The sequence below is a fragment of the Colias philodice genome, chromosome 20 (assembly GCF_061535455.1).
Source record: "Colias philodice isolate Cphi_HAF_F1 chromosome 20, ilColPhil1 Martin Lab GWU primary, whole genome shotgun sequence".
In the NCBI taxonomy this organism is placed as follows: domain Eukaryota; kingdom Metazoa; phylum Arthropoda; class Insecta; order Lepidoptera; family Pieridae; genus Colias; species Colias philodice.
The window spans coordinates 593,335-618,732 of NC_143105.1; the positions used below are offsets into that span (position 1 = coordinate 593,335).

The window sequence follows — 25,398 nt, forward strand, 5'->3', positions numbered from 1 at the left end:
CAAAAAATAATTTTCAGCAAAAGCTAATAGTAAACAAAAAAATAAATTCTACACAATACCTACAACGCATTGACTAGAACCTGACCTAAATGTAAGCACTAAAATAAATTGAATGAATATACAGGTTCAACGACCTGTGTTTATTTCGACTCATATCCCAAATGCTTCATACATAATATAATAAGTTTAGCATAAACAATAATAACTCGGACCAACTTAACTGAGCATTCTCATTATTATCTTCAAGAAGTAATCATTAATTTAAAACTAAAGAAAAACATTAATAAATATTCCTTGAATATTCAAAATAACTTATCCTGTAATGCTCTTGTCGCACTTCCTATGTTTCCAAAAATATTGACGCAAACATAATTTATTTCGAAATAATACCTTTATATTACCAAAATATTTAAAATTTGATTTTTTAATCTATTGTAAAAACTATTTTGTAAATGTAATTGACTCATAGCTACTGAAATAACTTTCAGTGACTCATTTTAATTACTTCGAAAATCACTTTTATTACACGAAAACAAAAAGCATTTTCATCATATCATTATAAAACATATTTTGTATGGTGACATGATTGACCTATGCAAACAATCCTCGAATAACTTAATTTCATCCAAATCTGTACAGCCTTTTATTGTGTTTATGCATTATGCAATAAAATTAAAGAACATGGCAGAAAGACATTTCTTCCACACAAGGTACTTTAAAACTGACTGGTTATAAAATACATATAATATGTAATATACTAAAATATTATGCAAGTCAGCATTACATCTGCGGGCATGATCTCTCAAACGAGTAGAGGATTATCAGTCTGGATACAATTCGTCAAGCTATTATTAACAACGGACGTAAATTAAGCCGTCTGTTCGGACATAGATTATTACGTAGATGTGGCAATTTATATATTAAACTAAAATATTTACGTTACAAATTAATAAATTAATTTAATAGGTATATTTATTTTAATTAATCAATAAAAATACCATCAATAATCTCGTATTAAAAAACATATGCGTATTGAAAACCTTCGTTTTTGAGCATTCTTCCTTCATCTTTACAATAATTCAAAGACTAAAATTCTCATTAAAGTAAATAGTTACATCAAGTCTCAGATTTCACAATTATAACCGTAATGACGCATCTACCATAATTGCTCTTTGCATACACATGAGATATTTAAATGCAATGGCCGAATCGATTTGGGCCAAAACGACCTTAATTACCAGTGTACTTGGGACCAATTTTGCATGGCCGGATAAAACCACTTCCTCTACTTGTGTCTGCTCTTAATATTTGAGTTAGATTAATATATTTAATGATTCAGCTTTACTTGTAATCTCTATTATTATAAATCTGTAAACGCATGCTATGCAATTGATCGTTTTGAAACCTATAAATGTATATATCATTCTGTTTTAAATTGATAGAAGCTGTCTTTTTATAATAAGTGGAAAAAATACGTTAGGAGTATGGTTTAAATTTCGAATATTAGGTATGTTATTTCTCTAGAAATATTTACATAATACTTTCCTATTCAAGAACTCGGTTTAACTAGTTTATTTTAAACAATATTTTAACAAATCTCAGTAAAACGGCAAAAACAAATAAATACATATTATGATAAAACAACATATGCTAAAACCATAATCTCTTTTTAATCAACGTTTAACTTCTAAAACAAAATTACGCGTTTAAACACACAACAGACGGTTAGTTAATCGCCAGTTAAAATGATTTATAGCTCTAGTTAACCGATCGATAAAACGGTCACACTCGGGGTATGGAAGTATTTGTCATTGTTACTGTAATGTCTTTGTTTAACGTGCGATTCAATGGATCATGCTTAATATAAACTGTGATATAAACGTAGTTTAAAAAACAAAAAAGAGAACCTGCTCGAGGGTCTGCTTGACCCTGCTCAAAGTAATATTAATATCAAATGTGTGTAAATACTATCAATATTTATAATAACAAATTAGACTGAAATCAAAAGATTATGCAGATTTTAGATGCAAAATTTGATTACCATCGCTTCATCAATTTTTGCGTGAAAGAGTATCAAACATCCACACAACGCCATAACTCATAAGTTAGCTTTTAATATACCTATTATACCAAATAGTTAACATGAGAATTTACCGCAAAAATAATTTGAGACACATACAAAATAATAAATAAAGCCTAGTAATATAAACAAGACAATTCTAAAGCATATTCTAAAGATTTACGATTGCAAAACTCGAAACAGTAAAAGTTAACAATGTCCGGTCAACTATTATCCAATTATAGCAATGGCTCGCTGTCAAATAAATCTCAATATGTTGTGATGGCCCTTAGTCTATCGGCCCAATGGCGAGCGAAGCGAAAGCGGGGCGAGAGCGAAGCGATTTTAATATGCTATATGCACAGTATTACAATATCTATAATATTGTAATACTGTGCTATATGCTATCTTTGGACGAAGTCTTAATAGAGAGTCTCGACAGAATTAAGTTCAAGAGAATTGTTGAATGAGACGGATTTCAAATTCAAAAATCAAAATGCTAAATCGATTTTGATGAATTTTATTCTTTAAACAGATGGAATCATTGGTTTAGAAAGATGAAAAAGGTAAATATTATTGCGAATATTAATTCTATAATATAACGACAATACAATATTCCTTTAAAAATTGGTCCGTTTCCAAAGTTAGGCGGCATAAGTCACACAAACAAAAAAATATTGTTTTACAACTGTATCGTGGAAAAATCTGTTATTGTGAAATTCCATAATTACAGACAAACCAATTGAATTAAATTGTAAACTGTTTTAATTCGCATTTGACATTGACTATGTAGATGTTATGAAATATTTTTATTGTTCCGCGCAAGTCGAAATATGCATATTATTAGGTATAAGTAGGTACCGTATTTGTAATGTTTTAATAATTTTATTATCATTACGATCAGTTTTGCAATACTATAATTACAATCATTTTGTTTGCAAAACTAGTTCATTCGTAAAGTCAGAAAGAAATATTTGGTTTGCCTGTAAAAATTGCGGCATTCTCGGAATTAAAATAACGAATATCGGTACAATAGCTACAGATATCATTGTAGATTAAAAAAAGTAATTTATTTTTATCAATACGAGTATTTAATGCAAATTAAAAATAAACCCAGACTATTATATTATCTGTGCCCAGACTGAACTGTTATCATAAGTTATTGAATTATGATAAAACTACACTTGACATTACATTTAGTTACGATAAGTTAGACCTGTTTGCTGAAGTGCCTTAAGGCTTCATAGACCGGATTATCAAGTGTTATATATATTTATATTATGTATATAGAATTAAAAAAAATATTTACATATAACAAAAAAACAGGAAAACCCGATTAAAATATGGCTATAAAGAAATAAAATATTTTATGCGATACAATAATTACATTTGCATTAATGCCACAGATCGTGAATGAAGGAATTATGTTATTCTACAATATGTAAACTTTATATTTTTGAGAAAAAAGGGCACGAAGAAAGTTATTTTATAAAGTAAAGAAAATATAAAATAAAATCAATTGCACCAATATGGTTAGGACTTAGGAACGGTATTGAAATAAAGAGACAATATTTATACATTTTATAAGAGTGATAGTAGTAATGACGTACTCATTGTCATTCTTACAATACAAATAAATAAATAAAAATACATAATAAGTTTCAATTAAAATATTGTCACTGAATACTTGTACAATGGTATTGCTAAGAACAATTCGAAGAAACAATTCATTCAGCATATATTACAAAACAAGATCCAATCTGTTGAACAAGGCCTTAACAATAAAAACGAATTCGAATAAAACTTTTGTTAAAGTTACAGCGATAAATAGCGACCATTAATTTTGGCGGAACCGGTTTTCGCTTTTAAATATATTCACGACTGTTACGATCCTATATTTAGTATATTTTAAAATTTAACTTGAAAAACAAAGTTATCAGGTATTTCTTTAAATTTACAAAATATGGTAAATACTTTGGGTAATATAAACATTTCATGTTTGATTAAACTTTAACTTGACATTTATTCGTAAGATTAAAAAACTTCCTATTCCCTTGATATTTTCATTAAAATCATTAATTCAATAATCAATACTTACCAATCTTTAAATAAAATCCGAAATGACGCTTCAACAGAAATGTCGATAATCACGAATTCCAAACACAAACTACAGTCATAAAATCCCGCCAAAAAAAAGTGACAGCAAAAATGGCGCGTTGCTTGACAGGTGCGTTCTAACCGTCGCATCGCAGGCACGCGCGCTATTTCCGATCTTCTTATTTTAGACGAATATAACACTACCACCCATTCAGCGTTGACACTTGCCCCATCAAATTGTTGCATAGAATGCAGATAGACAAATGTTTTAATTATCTGTGACGCGACCACACTCGCTGGCGGGAAATTTATTATCTGCGCAACGTTAAGAGGCATATCTTTTAAAAATGTAGACATTCGATTTTTAAAAGGAGGTTTTATATCATTATGGACTTAAATTTTTGAGCAAAGATGGAAACATTTTCATTTAGTGTTTGTGTTGTACCACTTTTTTAATGTTGTATTGTTATCGAAATGATTCTACAAATTACATTGTCCACGTTGTAATAATTTGGGTAAGTACGTTTGTTGTTCAAGCATAAATGTCTAAAATGTAATATTAATGATATAAGATATAAGTAGGTTTTAAAAAATAAGGAAAAAAGTTGTCGCATTTTTTATTGACATGCTTATCATATTTTATCCTTTTATACCAGTATCTTATATTACCTACCTATGTCAGCAAAATAAATATTATTCTATAGGTATACAATTTCGAAATACGTTTTAAAGTTACTTTTGATATAAATTGCTATATAAAAATGGAAATTAATATAGAATATTGAAGTAAAATATTAAATTTCACGAAATATCAAATGGCCGGACCGTTAGTGTTGTTGACCTTAGAGCTCGGATGTTTTAACTATTTAAAATTATATCGAAATTTATATGCAAATAGTTGTTATGTAACTAAAAGCTGTAGGTTTTGAATATACGTTATTTATTATGTAATAGTAGGTTATTTACAGACGTTATAAGAGGAATTTAAAGCATTAGTATTATCTATGAAATGGATATTTTTTATTATAGATGGAACACTGAAATATGCCAACCCGCACTTGGCCAGCGTGGTGGATTATGGCCTGTGCCCTCATAGGAGGCCCGTGTCCCAGCAGTGGGAACGTATAAGTGCTGATGATGATGATGACACTGATATAAAGATCTACTAGCTATGCCGCCTGGTTCCACGTGAAAAATCAGGTATTTCTATAGCTCATGTGTTATTCTGACGTATAAACTTAACTTCCTGTACCTAAAGCTTCATCCAAATCCGTACAGGAGTTTTGACGTGAAAGAGTAACAAACATTCATACTTACAAACACTCATATTTATAATATTAGTATTTAGTATGATCATCAGAATTGAAATGTATAATATTATAAACATTATTACTTATACATTCTACGTGTATTGGTTATAATCTATTGTTTCGACCAAGGACACCCACTTCGCTGATCTGACATCAGTTGAGTTTGAGTTAGGTTCTCGTCCTGAGTTAAATACTTATTATTGTTTTAAATTACATCATCGATAGTTAATCCGAGTGCGCTATGAAGGGTAATGTATATTGTGTGTATGTTTGCTTGGCATGCTCTAATTGCTCTAGTCGAAAGAGCTTGAAATATTTTAGCGTGAGAAATGGTAGATTCGTCTCAGTTATTAAAAGATATATGGTGTAGGTATCAAAATTTTGTTTTTTAAAAATCGCCAAATTACCAAATAACATATCTACGAAATTATTTTAAAGTAAACTAATAATTAGTAATTACTATTAAAACATAGGTAATATATTAAATTATGTATATCACACGAATAACATAATACCATGTAACCGATCTGATAATATAAACAAAAAATGTCACAGCATTCCTGAGTCATCAATATGCAAGGCACAATTGTTATTCTCAGAATTACACGTCTGAATTCTTATTCTATGAGCTGTTCCGATTATTGATAAATTGATTATATTTATGGTGTTGCTATAAGAATAATTTTAATCACCTCATTGGTTAGGACTTTGGGAGGGCGTAAATCCAAGGCTATATTGTTATATCTTATAAGAATTTTCCTAAATTCTTATAAGATACTTAGAGGTTTCCGCCCGCGGCTTCGCCCGCGCAGTCAAAGAAAAACCCGCATAGTTCCCGGGATTGCGTCATTTTCCCGGGATAAAAAGTAGCCTATGTCCTTTCTCGGGTATCAAAATATATCCATACCAAATTTCATGAAAATTGGTTCAGTAGTTTAGGCGTGATTGAGTAACAGACAGACAGACAGAGTTACTTTCGCATTTATAATATTAGTATGGATAACTTTTATGTGAAAAATCGATGGGAATGATGTCAAAGCATATGTTTTTATTTATTTAGTTCTCAAAACATAACATAAATTACTGAGACACATGCTTACCTTTTATTTTTTGGAAATATTATGATTATTTGAAAAACCAGCTTTAATATTATGATCCTTGATCCAACTTATCATAATATGTACTTACTTAAACATTTTATCGCAACATCAATCAGGGTTCACAAACATGATGACGTCACATATACAAAACACCAAATGACGCAGGTCAAACTTAGTTCGATACTCAAGTTCAATGACATTACCAAAATAATTCCATACAATTGAAACTGCAACACATGCCATCTCTGTCCCTCTTTTGCATTTGAATATAACCATCCCTCTCTTTCAGTCGTAAAAGGAAGATAATCCAGTAATCTTGTTTTATTGAAAACAGGAGTTGGGATAGGTCGGGGATTTACCAAAAATATATTTAGATTTTAGTGGCATATTCTGTGAAGCCTGTCATTAAATATCTTATTTTTGTCTCTCCTGTATAATTTTATTTATTTTTTTAACTTAACGCACGTGCTATTTATTGTATCTTTGTGAAATGTGAAATTACCTCGTTTAACATAGAAATTAAAGAAAAAAATCCCAAAAAATTTGGATTATGATAAAATTTGCTAAAAACAAAACCAAAACGTGACGTCACAGTCAGCTGATCACCACAATTACGAATTTCGCTCTAATTACAATAGCATTACGGAATAATTTCCTCATTACCATCAACCGGTCAAGGCAATAGTCACTCGAGTCGAACTTGACCCCGTTCGTCATTTTGCGAATATAACTTATTAATAATTATTTCAGAATTAAATCTTACGAGGAATCGTGGAAATGTAAAATGACTGTAATTTTACCTTAAATACTACGAAAACAATGTAATCCTTATAGTGGTTTAACCTTTAGGTTTATAAATATGAATTACGTGTAATTGTATTCGTATGTCGATAATGGCGGCTTATGTCAACAGGGACCACCCAATTTCATAGGAAATGCATAATTCATAAATATATACGTGTTAAATAATAAAAGGAATAAGACCTAGAATTGTTTTTACAAGCTCAGTCAGTTTTATATGCGTGATTAACTTACAAACACACAAATGTAAAATGTTCAGATTTATTACATTAGCAGTATGAAAGTCCAAAATCTAATCAAGAATCTTATTGAACCAATAAGGAAAAACAAACTTCAAATTAATTAATAATTAAATACTTCATAACTTCAATTATTTTGAAATGTTCTGAGAACTATATTGAGAAATGCTCATTTCAACGTAAATATATAATTTTGTACACATTAGGACTTGCCGAAATTCGACCTTCTCATTCCAAAGTCTTGTAAAGAATTAAAAAAATTGTAACTATCTCTATTTCTCAAGTACCTAACTGGAGTACTTACAAAACTTACAACTGTATGTTTAACGAATATATCAATAATAATTATGCCAATTCACCCTAAAGCTGTTCATTGATAGAGCATTATGAAGAATACCCTATTTATATAGATTACTAGGTGCGCTCCGCGGTTTCACCCGCGTGGCTCCGCTCCTGTTGGTCTTAGCGAGATGATTTATAGCCTATAGCCTTCCTCGATAAATGGGCTATCTAACACTGAAATAATTTTCAAATCAGACCAGTAGTTCCCGAGATTAGCGCCTTCAAACAAACAAACTCTTCAGCTTTATAATATTAGTATAGATAGTATAGATTATAATACTTAGTTCAATAGATACAGACGGACAAACAGTCACGTATCTCTTGTAAAATAAGCCGGGCAATCGGAGTGTTCAATTAATAATTACCTAACCGCGAATTGTTCATGTGTTTGTTGGTAATAGAGTCAATCAACAGCTAGACTGATTAATATGAATTAGTATGTACATATTTCTATCTAGTCTAGGTGTTTATAACGCATGAGTATAATAATTTTAAAATATTTTTAAATTTGGAAAATCCAAAAGTGCACGCCTCATAATTTTTTTTTAATAAATATTTATTAATTATTATTTTTGTTTATTTAATAACAATTAAACCACATCGAATCAGACCCTGAAAAATGAAAGGGTTCTATTCCTGAGCATACTCAAGCGTAAGAGAAAAAAAAAGACTCGATTAGTAAAGTATTTCGTTCGCTATCGTGTTAACAAGAAAAAGGATCCGCACATACAGACACACGGACGTCCAAGACAGAACTTTTTTAAACTGTTTTTTAACTAGTTTAAATAACAAAAATGACATCAAAAATATCATGCACGTTAAAAATAGTGTTTTTTCTTAATATGTGTGTGAATGTATTATCTTACAAGTGCAATGTATGATACATAAAGACATTTTAAGTTTGAAAAATCAGATGTTTTGCGCGAAGTGACAGTAGTACCCACCTCAACGCTTCGCTTATGAGGCGTGCAATTGTGTTATCTATACTAATATTATACTATAAAGAGTTGAGAGTTTGTTTGTTTGAACGCGCTAATCTCAGGAACTATTGATCCGATTTGAAAAATTCTTTCGGTGTTAGATTCTTTAGGTGTTAGATAGTTTCACGAGGGTGAAACCGCGGGGCACAGCTAGTCTGTAATAATGTTACTCTTTGGCTCTTAAACGGTATCGTATCTAAATTATTATTTCATTTTATGGTGTATACTCGAATTCATCTAGATTGTTCAACCAGCCTGTATTATAACGTCAGTGATCATAACTATCTTCTATTCTTACTTCTGAAGACAATCGTAACTTACAGAAGTATATGATGCTCTTAAAATCTGGACCAACTTATCTTTACCGCCTTTGCTTAACCCAGATCAGAGCTGGTCAGTAAAACCCCGAAACCGTCAATATTTGTTTAGGTTTTACGGATGTTTGCGCGGCCAGTTTCCGTTTCTAATACGTAACCAGTTGCATGGGTGCCTTAGATGTTCTCTGATTTTAAAAATTCCTGAGATAAAAAATATGATCTCGTGAAAAAGTTAATGTTAAATTCAAGAGCAAAAGACATCTGTGACCAAGAGGGAAAAAAAGATTAAGGATTATCATATTAACTTTCTTGAAGATCCTAATTGTCCTTAATAAGCACAAGACCAAGATACTTACTACTTTTGATTAAATATAGGTGGTCATTCCAATCCAGTAACCATCACGCATTTGACACACAAAGCAGCCAACATAAACAATGTGCCATTGTAGCATCAAATGCGCTCACCTTACGCAGATCCTCAGTCACTTGGTACGTTCCAAGATTTATATTTACATCGAAATAATCAGCGATGAATGATAAATATCCGCGTACGTAAGGTCAGGCCGTTCGCCATGACCCGTTTCACCATATCTGGCGAGCACCTTAACATTCTCAAACATCTGGTTGCAAGGCTGCTGCCTACAGGTTTAGAGCAAGTATTGAACTGCCTTTAGCCTGGACAATTTTGCCCGGGAGTAGATAATTTGCAATCCTTTCAGGAATCTAAGTATTGCGCAGAAGGAACACCCGTTAAATATGGGTTGGCGCTTTATTTTGGTAGAATCAGATTGGCATGGCCTTTATCCTGGCAGATAGCTGATAGGGTTCAGAAGTAAGAAATCCTTAATCTTTTGAAGAATCTGTTTAACATGCAGGTGTACTAACCGTAAAATGTTGGTTGGTCTTTTACTTTTGGTAGAATGTCAAGCAGGTCAAAAGGTCAACCCCAAAGACTTTAGATATTCAAAAGTATAAGTTATAAACATAAGTTTTTGTATTGGACACTGAGCTAGAAAAGACGGCAACTCAAAGGCTTGTTAAGAAAACATTTATTTACATATGTTGTTTGCTAATGATGTGATATTGAGGTCTTATATGTTAACCTTGACAGTTAACAATTATTGAACCATGTTCTTAAATTATAATAAGATGACCTGAATAGATAGAAATAACTATCCTTATATTTTGTTGTTTTACATAGGCTACATAAAGAGAAGAGACCCAATTCTTAAATCAAAGATGAGTTATAAGTACGGAATATACAATGTACATACCTATCCTATCATGTAGCTTATAATTTATGTCAGATATATTAATTGTTATATCGAAGCACATATATTGTGATGTGACATTGTTTATGATCCATGAACATTTGCTGGAATTACGCTACAGTAAAATAAAAACCGGCCAAGTGCGAGTCGGGCTCGCGCACAAAGGGTTCCGTAGCAGCAAATATAATAAATTACAGTTAAATCAACCTATCTCAAAAACTATAAGAGATACTTTGATCAAACCAAAAATCGTTGAAAGAGTTAATTAGCATGCATCACCTCTATTTTTTTTAGAATTTTATACCCCGTAGTTATAAAAATAGAGGGGGGGGGACATACTTTTTACGACTTTGAGAGCTGATATCTCAAAAACCGTTCACTTTAAGAAAAATGTTTTTTAGAAAACTTTATATCATTTTAAAAGACCTTTCCATTGATACCCCACACGGGTATGTACATCGAAAAAAAAAATTTCATCCCTCAGTTACATGTATGGGGGGCCCCACCCCCAATTCTTTTTTTTACTATTTAGTGTCATATTTTTGTAGCGGTTCATACAACACATATTCCCATCAAATTTCATCACTGTAGTACTTATAGTTTCCGAGTAAATCGGCTGTGACAGACGGACAGACGGACAGACGGACAGACGGACATGACGAAACTATAAGGGTTCCGTTTTTGCCATTTTGGCTACGGAACCCTAAAAAGGGTTAAGAAATTTGAATTTATTACATGAAAAAAAAAAATATTTAAATGGAATAAAGTAAAAGAATTATAAAGGGTGCGGGACAGGATACAAGCATTGTTAAAATTTACCTATCTCAATGTAATTTAATAAAAGATTAGGTGATAACTAATAAAACACCTATTTCGGTATTATTTAATGCCTAGTCTATACTTTTAAATAGCAAAGTGTACAGAAGACGGCTTGGTAGGAGCGATCTTTGCCAAACATAAATGTTTGAAAAACTGTTTTATCATATCATATAGGTATACGTACTATTATTAAACTAGGTCTTTTCAACGAAGGCCCAGTTGCATCCAATTGAAACAATCGCGAGACGTCGGGCAATAACTCAATTTGTGTGCGACAGCTCGTTTCATCAACCATTAGCGCTCTGCTCTAGGGACTCAAGTTACAAGCTAGACGCGGTGTAGATCTAGATTATTTATATGTTATTACGGCTATGACTATTTATTATATTGATTGTAAGAACATCAAAATCAATTTTGCACTATCGAAGATAAGACAGTAGAAAATGATAAAAATCATACTTTTTATAAGTTTATATAAATTGAAAGAGTTAGTTAAAAAATATTTTGCTATAGAAAACAATTATATTTAGAAATACTAACCAAGTAATTTATATGTATTATCATGTTTGTTATTCATTACCACAAGTCTTACACGGTGAGAATATAAGTATCTATAAGTAAATTAGTAATTCAGTACAAACCTTTATTATGAAAAAGCCAAAAATAGAGAATGACTAAAATTTTCAAGAATTAATACACCATCGAAAATTCCTAACACATCATTATAACCATAATGATGTGACTAAATTTATTATAAACCTTATTACAAACGAATTTCATATTCGTGAATTTCAATTCACAAGCAAAATGTACCTATGTTATATATTTCAGGATTTTTTAAGTCCACCTAGTTAATGTACCGATCTTCTCGAAAAAGTGCGAACCAGTAGTTCTTGAGATCACGTTCAATCAAGCGTAGAGTGACTGGTCTCCTTCTAGGAAAGCGCGTACCATCTTAGACCACATCTCAGCTTTAACATCAGGCGAGATTGTTGTCAAGCGCTTCCCTATTCTCAATAAAAAAATTCAAACACTTATTAATATTAGTAGTTTATTTCGCAGTCGGTTAAACCGCGTATCTCACATCTTGCACCACACCCAAGAGCGTAGTGCTAAGTGACAGCAATTGTGTAATTCCTATCAATCGGGACGAGGTTCGATCCCCGCGTGTTTACTATTCTGCTGACGGTGTTCAGGTCAATGGCGATTGCGATTTAGATGTGAATTGCATCTTTTTCGGTTTAGTTTTGGAAGGTTTATGTGAATGAAATCGACTTGATTATTTTTCTATTATTTTGGTAATCTGAACCGTGTTTCATGATAGTGATAGTTACAGTTAAGACGAGTGTTTTTGTATTTTTCGATGTTTTTAATAGAGTTTTCACGTGAATTATAAAAAAGTATTTGAGGATGGAAATTTCTTTGTCACTCACACAAAAACTGTTGAATCGAATTCTATGAATGTACAGAAGAAGATTTAATATAGATTATGTATGAGAAGTATGTTCTCCGTGTAAAATGCGAATAAAGCCACGTGATCGAACTAGTGCATATATGTAATAATATTAAAACTGGTTCACATAACCGCGCGAACAATAGCCAATTCATAATATTTGCGAACAGCTGCAAGAATTATGTTAATAACATATATAAACAAGTGCTTTAAACAAGTTCTGTAAGAATTAAAAAAATAAAAATACATAAAGTTCAAAACAAAACCTCGAAAATTGTGTCCAAAATATGATGAGTTTATCCATTTCAACTAAACACAAAATGGGTTACAAATATAGCCTATGTGCAAGCGAAATATCAAAGTGCCAAATTTCATCGAAATTTTCACAGCTGTTTCGACATGAGTGCGCAACAAATATGAACATCTAATTATATATCGAGACTTTTTCGTTTACAAAAATAGTACGAAAAGTTTATTATATGTTATTTCATTAAAATTGTATGTATAATAAAAGATACATTAAAAAAACACCAGAAATTGGCGACTTCCATCGTAAGATACTTAAATTAAATTTACATTTTAATGATTTTATTCCCAAATAAATGAGACAATTGAAACTTACCTATACCAGCCCCATTACTATCTAAAACCATCACTATCACTAACACTGCACTTAACAAAAGTCACACATAGTCAGAATTCACTGCACTAATGAAGTCCCGCGGTGCGACCTGCAACACAAAACGTACATTTTAGAAATAAATAATAACAATCATCATTATTAACCTTTTAAATAAATAAATATGAAAAAAAATAAACGCGGTCAAAAAAATGGGTAAAATTTCCTATTACCAAAACATGCCAAAACTCACCTGTTACAAAAAATTACCTACCTATTAACTAAATGTTTTTGAAATTCTCAATTTTTATAAATACATAAATCAACGGTTTAATTACCTAAAATAAAACCTACAAAACTATATAAAAATCTGTATGTACGTCTGTATAGGCACGTGTTACCGCGGCAACCGAAAATTCAAACTAAGCTAGGTCGTCCACTAAATTGAGTCATAGATAGATTATAGTGAAACCTGCTGGTAACAATATGTGTCATTTGCACATAAAAAAGGAAATACTTTTTTCTGTTTGTTCATAATGAACTCGAAAACTACTGGCTCAATTTTAAGAATGCCTTGACCGTGAATCTATATTTTTAACCTTTGATAATAGAGAAAAACATTTCTCTTTTATTAAGATTCTTATCAATATCTCTATGTCAAATATTATGTAGTAGGTACTAGGTACATAATTATTAGGTACAGGTAAATTAGCTTGGAGAAATTTTTGCGTTTGTAGTAGTGTATGGTCAGCAAATAAAATAAAACAACATTTTATTTTTAGTTTTTATTTTATATATATAAGGGATTTTAAATTAAACTATATGTGTTTCTCCTCTGAAAAAGATGAGACTTTATTTTAATATTTGCACATTTAACATACGTATAACTTTTACATTAACTAGACCGGGAGATATTGACACAAAATTTCGAGTCATTTGTAACAGGATGGCGGTTCTACAGGGGTCTTAGTACGCAATGACAAAAAGAAAAACGATGGTGTGAACGCTGGTACCGGCGGCTTAGTCGCGTAGGCGTTAGTCGAACTCGTCGGAAAAATAGCGAAGTCAAACAATTTGTAACACAAAAATTTTAGAATTTACCGATAGCCCATAAAAAAGAAGTAGGCGGTAGTGTCATGCCATACTTTTCCGGTGTGACTTACAGCCCGCCATACCGACGCGAATGTGTTGATTTAAAAAAAAAACAATTCAACCATTTGTACCAGGCTAACTTTTGCACAGGTAACCATCGTCGTGCAGCCATTTACGAAAATCGCCATGCCATACTTTTCGGACGATTCCAAATGGTCGCCATACCGCCGAAAATCTGCAAATTTTTTTTCGCCGAACCATTTGTACCACCCTAAATTTTTTTTTCAACAACTCCTGAATGATTATAAATAGAAGTGTGATAATGCCATAGCTGTGGGAGGTGGCGAATGTGTTAAAGATTTTTTTTTATTGTAAGATTTTATTCGTATTTTGAACGATTAGTAACAGTATGGCACTAATTTTTCCTGTAAGTTTGAGGTTCAACGAATATAAATACAAAATTTCAAAGATCTAGGTGGTGGAAATCTTCACTTATATAAATTAATACTAAATTAATTTTTTAAGTATGGCAGCACTTTTTCCCCCTACTAGAAGTATGGTAAATATAATAATGGTCACATTTTATCAAATACTCTCCAAAAATCCAAATGCAATACTGGTACAAAAAGTTTGGCGAAAAAAAAAATTTTTGCAGATTTTCGGCGGTATGGCGACCATTTGGAATCGTCCGAAAAGTATGGCATGGCGATTTTCGTAAATAGCTGCACGACGATGGTTACCTGTGCAAAAGTTAGCCTGGTACAAATGGTTGAATTGTTTTTTTTTTTAATCAACACATTCGCGTCGGTATGGCGGGCTGTAAGTCACACCGGAAAAGTATGGCATGACACTACCGCCTACTTCTTTTTTATGGGCTATCGGTAAATTCTAAAATTTTTGTGTTACAAATCGTTTGACTTTCGCTATTTTTCCGACGAGTTCAACTAACGCCTACGCGACTAAGCCGCCGGTACCAGTGTTCACACCATCGTTTTGCACGCCTCATAAGCGAAGCGTTGAGGTGGGTACTACTGTCACTTCGCGCAAAACATCTGATTTTTCAAACTTAAAATGTCTTTATGTATCATACATTGCACTTGTAAGATAATACATACACACACATATTAAGAAAAAACACTATTTTTAACATTCATGATATTTTTGATGTCATTTTTGTTATTTAAACTAGTTAAAAAACAGTTTAAAAAAGTTCTGTCTTGGACGTCCGTGTGTCTGTATGTGCGGAGGATTTTCTTGTTAACACGATAGCGACCCAAATACTTTACTAATCGAGTCTTTTTTTTTCTCTTACGCTTGAGTATGCTCAGGAATAGAACCCTTTCATTTTTCAGGGTCTGATTCGATGTGGTTTAATTGATATTAAATAAACAAAAATAATAATTAATAAATAATTATTAAAAAAAAATTATGAGGCGTGCACTTTTGGATTTTCCAAACTATTTCTTTTTGTCATTGCGTACTAAGACCCCTGTAGAACCGCCATCCTGTTACAAATGACTCGAAATTTTGTGTCAATATCTCCCGGTCTATACGTAATAATTATAATTTTTGAATGAAATGTGTGCTTTATGTTCACGGTACCAAACGACTGCACGTGGCACCAGCGGACAGCGTAAACTGGTTTATTCTGGTTTTGTGCGTGTTTCCACTTTCCACTATCAAGTGACGATTTATTTATTTGTTTTGTTTCGTAATTATTATGGTCAAATATTAATTATGAAACAAATTATTATGGACACGATATTTTATTGTTTCACGGTAGTCGCCTTGTCGTTTGCTCAAGGACGTGAAATTGAATGATATATTTTTTTTATAAAGTCAAAACCATTTTCTTTCAAATAAAAACTTGTTTTTATTGAAAACAAAAGTGTTGCTAGGAATAAGTATAAAATTAAATAGTAATGTTAGGATATCGAAACATTTTTGTATAGGCCAGAACGATATAGTGGAAACGCGCTCTAAGATCTGAGTAATATACACACCACTACATATGCAAAAATTTCTCCAAGCTAATTTACCTGTATGTATATTGTATGCCTACGTTCCTACTTATAATTAATTATCTTCAAATCATTTAGGTAATATACAAAAATCCCTCTGCCGTTTAAACAATTAGATATACATAAGAACAACTGTTTTAACCACAATTTAAACGGCCCTAACAACTTCTAATTTTTCTTATAAACCGTGATCTTTTTCTATCTTTTATATTTTTCGCGTAAGTTATCAAGCGATTGCGTTGGCGTCAAGGCGCCGCGTAGGCCGGGCGCACCTTTGAGCATAACCAGTATTTTAGTCAAATTCCCTAATTGACCTTCAAGATTTTTTGGAGAAATTTTATGGTCCATAATTAAGTGATTGTGGATCTGTGCTTTAAGCAGTAATGGGTTTGAATCAGGTGGAATATAGGCAGTATTTGAAAAGAATTCGCGTACGTGAAAATACAAGTCAGTTAAGTCAGTATTTTTTAAATTATAGAAACCCGAAGGCATATTAAAGGATAAGATGAACAAACTTAAAGATATTGTTTTCTATGATGAATTAAACAAAAGAAAAATGGTTAAATTTTGCCGATGTGCGAGTGCGACATTCCAAAATACAACGGAGCTCAACTTGTAATGTGTAGATATTTCTATAAAATAATATAAAAAATAATCGTACGGATGGTCTGCTTGATGGCCTTTATTTTCACGTGTCAAATATAGGCTTCCATAGAAATAACTATGTAGGTATATTAAAATGCTATAAAACTAATAAACTAAAAACAGATATCGCTTATATTACACCACTAAACGGCTATCTCAATAGGTGGTCTATAATAATTTAAAAAGAAATGTAAATTATCTTAGGTCAGTGACATTTCAAAAACTTACTAATTGGAGCAAAGATAAAATATCAGATAGAACTGAGCAATATATCACGGATTTTGTAAGAAATTATAGTAGGACTAAAAGGGAACAAGTCATCTGAGGAATTATTTCTCTGTGTATTTGATTGGAATGTAATAGACACAGATATTCCTATTAATCATAATAATCATCAAATCTGAAAAAAAATATATTTTTATACAACGTTGTTACGTCTAAAAGGCTAAACCAATATGGAGCTTCCAATAAAAATAAGATGAAAGTCAATAATGTCACAAAATATGGCACATCAGAGCATCTAGGTATATGAAAGAGTCGTAAAAGCAAATCTGCCCCTTTGCCCACAAAGAGGAACTTTTTATTTCGAGATTACATTAACTTTGTCATTAAAAAGTCGTTAACCTAACAGTTACATTAGCTTGTTTTAAAGTGATATAAACTTGTTATATTTAATTTATACATAAAAATAAAATATCCATCTGTGATTTTAAAATAACTGTCTAATACATAATCAACCGTTTTCTGTCGAAGTGTTTTTCCACAGTAATCTTTATGTGTGAACTTCAACTAGGTACATTTTGGTACATTTTTAACGAGAACTACTCGTAAATTATTACATAGTATAAAACAAAGTCGCCTTTTCTGTCCCTTTGTATGCTTAAATCTTTAAAACTACCCAACGGATTTTGATGCGGTTTTTTTAATAGATAGAGCGATTCAAGAGGAAGGTTTTAGTATATAATTTATTAGGTTTTAGACAAAGCGGGCGAAGCCGCGGGTGGAAAGCTAGTTCATTATAATATATACTCATTTCAAGAAAAAATCTCTATCTTTCTCTACATACATCGCATTTGATAAAAGTGAATCTTAAAAAGGAAAGGTATTGCTAATCAGTGAAATTTTAACTCCAACGTATTAATGAGTAAGTCACATAGAACACTTTCATTTATTTTACTTTTGTTTTCACATTAGTATATATGTTATAGTCAAACCCCGAAATTCGGGCATTCCTAGATTGGACTGGTTAAGGGTGCACTCACACACATCAGTCACCGTCAAGTCACCGATGACTGATCGGTGACGGTTCGTGTACGTATCCACAAACACCAGTCACCGTCATGTTGTCCGTCAGTCACGTCGCCGGTTTGACTGAATCATTGAACACATACATCAGGTTAGTCAGTGATTAGACGTGTGTCACGCTAGAGAACATGTAGCAATTGACGGTAGCACGACGCTGACTGAACTGAGACGTGACGGCACCGGGTGAGTGGGGATAAAAGTATGATACATGTATGGAAAGATTATTTGACGTGCCTGACCGGTGACGTCACTGATAGATTTCGTGCCGGCGACTGTCGTGTGGGAACAGAGTCATACTAGAACTATTGATACATATTTTTTTTTAATCCTGTCCGGTGACGTGCCGTGACGGTGACTGATGTGTGTGAGTGCACCCTAAACCTCAGGTCTGGCATAATGACTTTGTCAAAGCCCAAATAAATTTTATAAATGTAATATTTTGGCCTTTTACTTTACAATTTTCGTCAGTCGTTGTCTAGCTGAAGCGAATTAATTCGATTCCTATATGCTGCATTTGCCTACGCCCGAGATTGCTGCTGAATATTTCGATGATTACCCGAAGGCTTTTGCCAAACCTAAGATAAACCAGTCTTTCCGCGAAGAGACTGTGTTTCGGGGTTTGACTATAACATATAGATAACTTTACAAACTATTAGAAAACTGATTATAGTCTGTGTTTATAGAAACTATTATGTTTTTAAAACATTCGAACAAACATCTAAAATATTAATTTAGATTATTTTTTTCAAAACTCTCTTGTAATTTTCATGTATTTTTCGAAACATGTTACATAACCTGACTTTTACAGGACCTTCCATATGTAAACCATTGTATATTATGTTAAGTTTAAAAAATATTTTGGTCTAGTTTTATACAACACACCAAGGATATAACAATGTCGAAAATAGCAAATACGGAATCAAGATTAGAAGAGAAATTAAACTTAAACAGTACTTTAGGGTTGTCACATGAGTACTTATCTATCTATCTATGCTTTATACCTACTTTATAGATCTATTGTCTATTATTATCTCAAATATTGTGTCATTCCGCGAAAAATTTAAACATTAATAACATAGCGCACAGATTAAGTAATTCTTGTTTCACTCATAATAATGGCTCAATGGTTTCACTACATAAACAACAAAAACAAAATTACTGCGAATATTTTTAATAAGACCTCTCTAGTAATTATACCAAAACCGAAGCTAGACCAAACACATAGTTTTATAGAAGCCAAAAGTTTTATAGCATTCAAATGCTTTTTAAATGACAATTTCTGAAGATCAGAAACCAATTTAAAATTTTCTCAACCACAAAGATATTATTTTTTTTCTTAATTCCACAAAGTCAACAGCCCTACAGTTTGCCGACATAAGGTTGTCATTTATCGTATATGGTCTGCGACCGTGAGTCAAAATGCGCTGTGACTAATGCTGAGGTTCTGACCTTAGCTTGCGTATGTACTTTTACTAGTTTAAAATTATTTTTAAACAGTGTCCTGCGTCCTTTAGTTGTCCTATATGTATGGGGTAGATGTACTATAAGCTTTTAGTTGATTGACCTTTGGACCTGTTACTTTGTTGTATGTTAAATATAAAATATTATGTATAAGGCTGGTGTTTGTAGGGATTTCATACTCGATTCAGTACTTTGTTTTTGTTTTCTTACATGTTATACTTAAACTAATATAACATTTAAAATTGGATTGGATTTCTTAGGCTTACATTTTAACAAAATCTGATACATTATGAAAAATAAAAAATGTACACCAATAATTTGCGTCTGGTTAAATAATACACCGTCTTTTACGGATTTACAACGGATGTTGTATCAACCCTAACGTAGGGTTAGCAACCATATATAAATCTTGACAATCGTCACAAACAAATAAATAATTATTAACTTATCCTTATAATTCTTAGCACGTACACATCCGTTCTAAAAACTACCGCTACGTAGTTCACATAAAAATATACTTTATTAATATGCAGGGAAGATTCATAACTGCATTTTAATCTATTTAAAATATTTATAAACTTCTGCATTGTAAAATGATTCTTATTTCTTATGGTATTTGGTTAAAAATAGCTTCAATCAAAATGATTTTATTAATAAAATATGAATGGTGAAGTTCTTTGATTTACCTGTGCTTCTTACGGCTTGTTATATCTTTGATTTTGATTATTGTTTGTAAGCATGTCCGGTTATCGATTACTCTTTTTGAATTACACAAAGTACGTAACTAATATTTATAATTAACTAGCGGTACGCCCCGTCTTCGCCCGTGGTACCTACATGTCCTATCTCTCAAGTTGGATCGAACTGCACATGGTGTGCGAATTTTATTACATAATATAATCGGTTAAGTGGTTTAGGAGTCCATTGAGGACAAACATTGTGACACGAGATTTATATAATAGGTACCTATATTAAGATTTTAGTTAGAACTCAAGAGTCGATTCTCTATTATTGGTTAAGGTAAAAAAATGATTGCAATGCAAATGATCAAATATGATTGCATTTTTCCTATATTATTTCTCGCTCCATAATATAAATAATTATTATTTTAAAAATCATAAAATTGCAATTTTATTTCTTCATCTACCTCACATTCATTCATCAAAAGACTGATTCTTTCAAGTGGAAAAATAAAACCCGCGGTCACTTATTTATTCTGAATATTAAACATCTAACATTTTAATTTTTAACATAAACAGTAATAAAATCCAAGATGGCGCCTCACCTCAGCTAACCTCAAGACATATTAAGAGCAATCATGGTAAAAATTGATATTCGGCTCGAACTAACCGTTTGATCTATTTTCTGACGAGGAAGCGATAGCTCTTGATGCAGTGTTTGTCAAAGTTTTTATTTATAAATACTAGCTTACTCCGGCTTTGTCTGCGTTGACCCTGCATGAGAAATATTCACTAAGTTCGACTTCAGTAGATATAAATCATATACACGCTTAAAAATCTATACATATAATATTATAAAACTGAAGAGTTTATTTGTTTGAACGCGCTAATCTAACCACTGGTCCGATTTGAAAAATTATTTCGGTGTTAGATAGCCCATTTATCGAGGAAGGCTATAATATATCCCGCTAAGACCAACAGCAGCCGCCGGGCACACCTTTTTAAAAATAAATGCATCATTGGAACATAAAATATTCAAAAGATTCTTATCTTTTTGAAATTAAATTGTGATAAATGTAATTAAGCATGTAAGTGTTTGCATTAATGCAAACAATGTGGTACCAATGAAAAACACATGTCGTATGGTGACACAAAAACTACAAGGTATTTATGTTATGATTTTAAATATTCGTGAAAAAGTGTTTGTAATAAATTTAAAGATTTTTCTCAGATACCGAAGGTAAAATAAATTAAATTTAAATAATTTAAAAATATCTTGATACTAAGATATAGGTACCTATACTACTATTTTTATCAATAGAAACCTATCTTTTTCTGATCGTTTCTATTTAATGAAGGTGGCGGACTAACATAAAAAGTAAATAAAATAATATGTAAGTCTGGCCCATATCGTCTCGTGTTGGGAGTCGCGGCTCAACCCAATATGATGTTATTTTTAGATTGGGTCGCGAAACCCGTGGACATCCTCGGACAAACTTCCGTCATTTCAACATTCCCGGCATTTTAAAGGAATTTTAACAAATTAAGACACAATTAATGATGCCGGAATATATTGCATAGTGAAAATTTGTAACAAGTTTAAAAAAGCTTCGATAAGTTTTGATGTCATAATTTCGACGGACGCTGCAGACAATATTTTTTTAATATACTTTATTCAATTTCCTTCTAGCACAATCGGTTATCAATAAACGAATAATGAAATTCCACATGCATAAGCGTTAAAATATTTTAACTCCTAGGTATATAAATCTAAAAATGGAGATTTATTTTATCGTCGTATACATAGTTTGCTCTATTGCGAATATCTCAACACTAATTCAAAATAACAATCCCCACATCAATACAGGGTGTCCCACTATTGGTATACTAAGCGCGACGAGACTTGTAGTTTAGCATACCTACACTGATCACGTAAAAAATACTTAAACAACAAAATTACGTCAAAAATTTTTTGCTAAATTTTTCCTGAAAATCCATGTTTTCTTCTCTAGCTTCGCGCAGCCGGCATATACCGCTTCGCTTATGTGAGCATTTTGTCTATGAAAACATAATCTTAAACGATAGCTCACGTGCTGGTGGTAAAGTTGGGCGGGTTGCTTGTTATGGGTGTACCTACACATAGAGTTTTAAGAATTCATCTATTTGAAAAAAAAATGCGTCTGGAATTTTATAAGTATTTTTTACGAACTCAGCGTATGCAAAACTATAACCTCCTTTGAGCTTAGTATACCAACAACGGGACACCCTGTATAGTATTATCTATTACCAAAGATAATACTATATTTATATCAAGAAAGAAAGAAACTATATAATACTATCACTAATACGTTAATATACGGCCCTAAACTTTACCCCACTTTTCTATAATCTCACAACTTTACAACCGTCCTATTTTGGACACAGACATACTAACACACATAAAATATATTGAAACCTTATAATATATGTATAGGGCACAATTTTATCTCATTTCTTGTTAAGCCACTGTGTAACAGAGAGCGTTTCCGATTTCACGGGAAGTTAAATAAAGTTGATGTGTATTTCCGACTTTGTTTGTACTATAAATAGAGTTCAGTTTTGTAAATATACAATTACAGAAAAGCTGGCTTTGTGAAAATTAAAAATCTAAAGTGAATCTTAAAATTATTGAAGAGAGCTTAAAAATCGCAAGTTTAGTACCGACTCAAAATGCCGTTAATTTTGAAATATTCACTATTTAGGTCGTTATTATTACACAGGAAATTATTAGATATTGTAGTAAATAAAAGTACAAAGTTATCTATACTTAATATTATAAAGCTGAAGAGTTTGTTTGTTTGAACGCGCTAATCTCAGGAACTATTGTCCGATTTGAAAAATTCTTTCGGTGTTAGATAGCCTTTTTGTCGAGGAAGGCTATATCATCACGCTAAGACCAATTAAGAGTGGTGCACTACGGGTAAAACCGCAGGGCACAGCTAGTAAAAATATATATCTAGATAGTTAGATACCCCGATAGTTACATCAAAATTACTGCAATGGACGAATAAAATCACAGTTCATGATATCAAAGCTCTATAACTTATCCGTTACTATATTTACAGACTAACTATTATTTATTTAATATATTTTTACTAGGAAATCAAAACGCATCGGTTCGCAGTCTGTCAGACCTTATCAAATGGTGTAAACTACAAACCAGTCTGAGCAAGGGCACGGGTCGGCCCTACTTCATTTGTGACCTTACATTTCTAGTTTCGATTTCTATACACAAATTTAAAATGCATCTTGGCCTGGTTTTGTTACAATCGATGTATTATCTATATGTGATATGTGATATAGTTCTATAACTGTTTTATTTTATACATTTTGAATGAATGAAAACGCTATATATTGTACGAAATTACAATTATAGGAAAAACAGACGTATATATAACTAGCTATGCCCCGCGGTTTCACCCGCAGTGCTCCGCAGTCCGCTCCTGTTGGTCATAGTGGGCTATCTAACACCGAAATAATTTTTCAAATCGGATCATCCTGAGATTAGAACGTTCATACAAACAAACTCTTCAGCTTTATAATATTAGTATAGATAGACAAAAAGAAACATGATCAAATGGCAGCCTTATGGCTACTAAGCCATCTCTCCCAGGCAACCATAGAAGATAGATTAAAATAAATCGTGAAATTTTATATTTGTACGCGTTGATATAAGACAATGTTAAACATAAAAGTATTGGATTGGATAATATTCGAATAGGTATTGAAGAGATAGTGAATTTAACTAATTTACACGTTTAATTGGGAAATATTTTCAAACAAGATTAGGTTACCTAATTATACCGTAAATAAATAGGAAGTTAGTGGTCAATGTTCGTTTATTAATTACTATTATATTATACTAGCGACCCGCCCCGGCTTCGCACGGGTGCAATGGCGGCCGGCCGGTACCGCCGCGCCGGTACAAACGCTACGTACCGCAATTTTTAAATCTGTAATATTAGACTTCCTTACATACATGTAATATAGAGTCAACTATAATACGTGCAATATTTATTGATTATATTATTGTTTTTTTTTGTTTTCTTAACTGCTTAATCAATTTCGATGCAACCAGCACAATATTAAATTCACAGCATGCGCCAAAAGGCATAAAAATCACATAAAAAGCACTCCACAAAGTTTATGTAAAAACCGTTCGAACTACATCATTATTTTTGCCGCCATAAAACATAGCTTAACTAACTTAACAAGTAACAAAAAGTTAAGTTAATTAACTTGCTCAGTGGGTGTTCAAGTTACAGTCATTGACAACCTTCCTTCCTACGTTATGCCTTTGGGCAAGATAACTAGATTAACATTAGAGAACTATTAGAACTTTGGTTTTGTAATATTTTAGGTACAGACGTCTAGTTTTTCTCCTATTTCCTTCAGATTCCAGATTTTCTAATCAATTTTGTAGTTTAGAGTTCTTTCTGCATTCATATTTCACGATTCTATAAAAGACGTACAGACAAACATTCATTTCTTGCAGTTCATTGTTTAACACGAATAATTATAAATGTGTAAAAAAAATAAAAAGTCGAAAATTATACTTCAATAATAGAAGAAAAAACAATAGATTACAAATTGATAAAACTTAACCTTCACCTGAATTAAATAGCAATATTTTTACTTCCGATAATAATATTACAAAATTCTATTTAAAACTGATAAACCACGTGAATTTGCACATTCATGAAATAAATAATAAACTGATGCGTGCTAAAACAATGCTTGTAAGTCTA

At 31.9% G+C, this 25,398-nt stretch overlaps 1 protein-coding gene across 2 annotated transcripts in view; it reads right to left on the bottom strand.

The window, feature by feature from the left end:
* The window catches only part of form3 (FH2 domain-containing protein formin 3), a 99,102-nt gene that overhangs the window by 62,126 nt on the left and 11,578 nt on the right, over positions 1–25,398 (bottom strand). For both annotated transcript variants that reach the window (XM_089707824.1, XM_089707822.1), the window contains exon 2: positions 13,411–13,519. The gene's annotated coding sequence lies outside the window, so the exon portion shown is untranslated. The remainder of the gene's footprint in view (positions 1–13,410; positions 13,520–25,398) is intronic.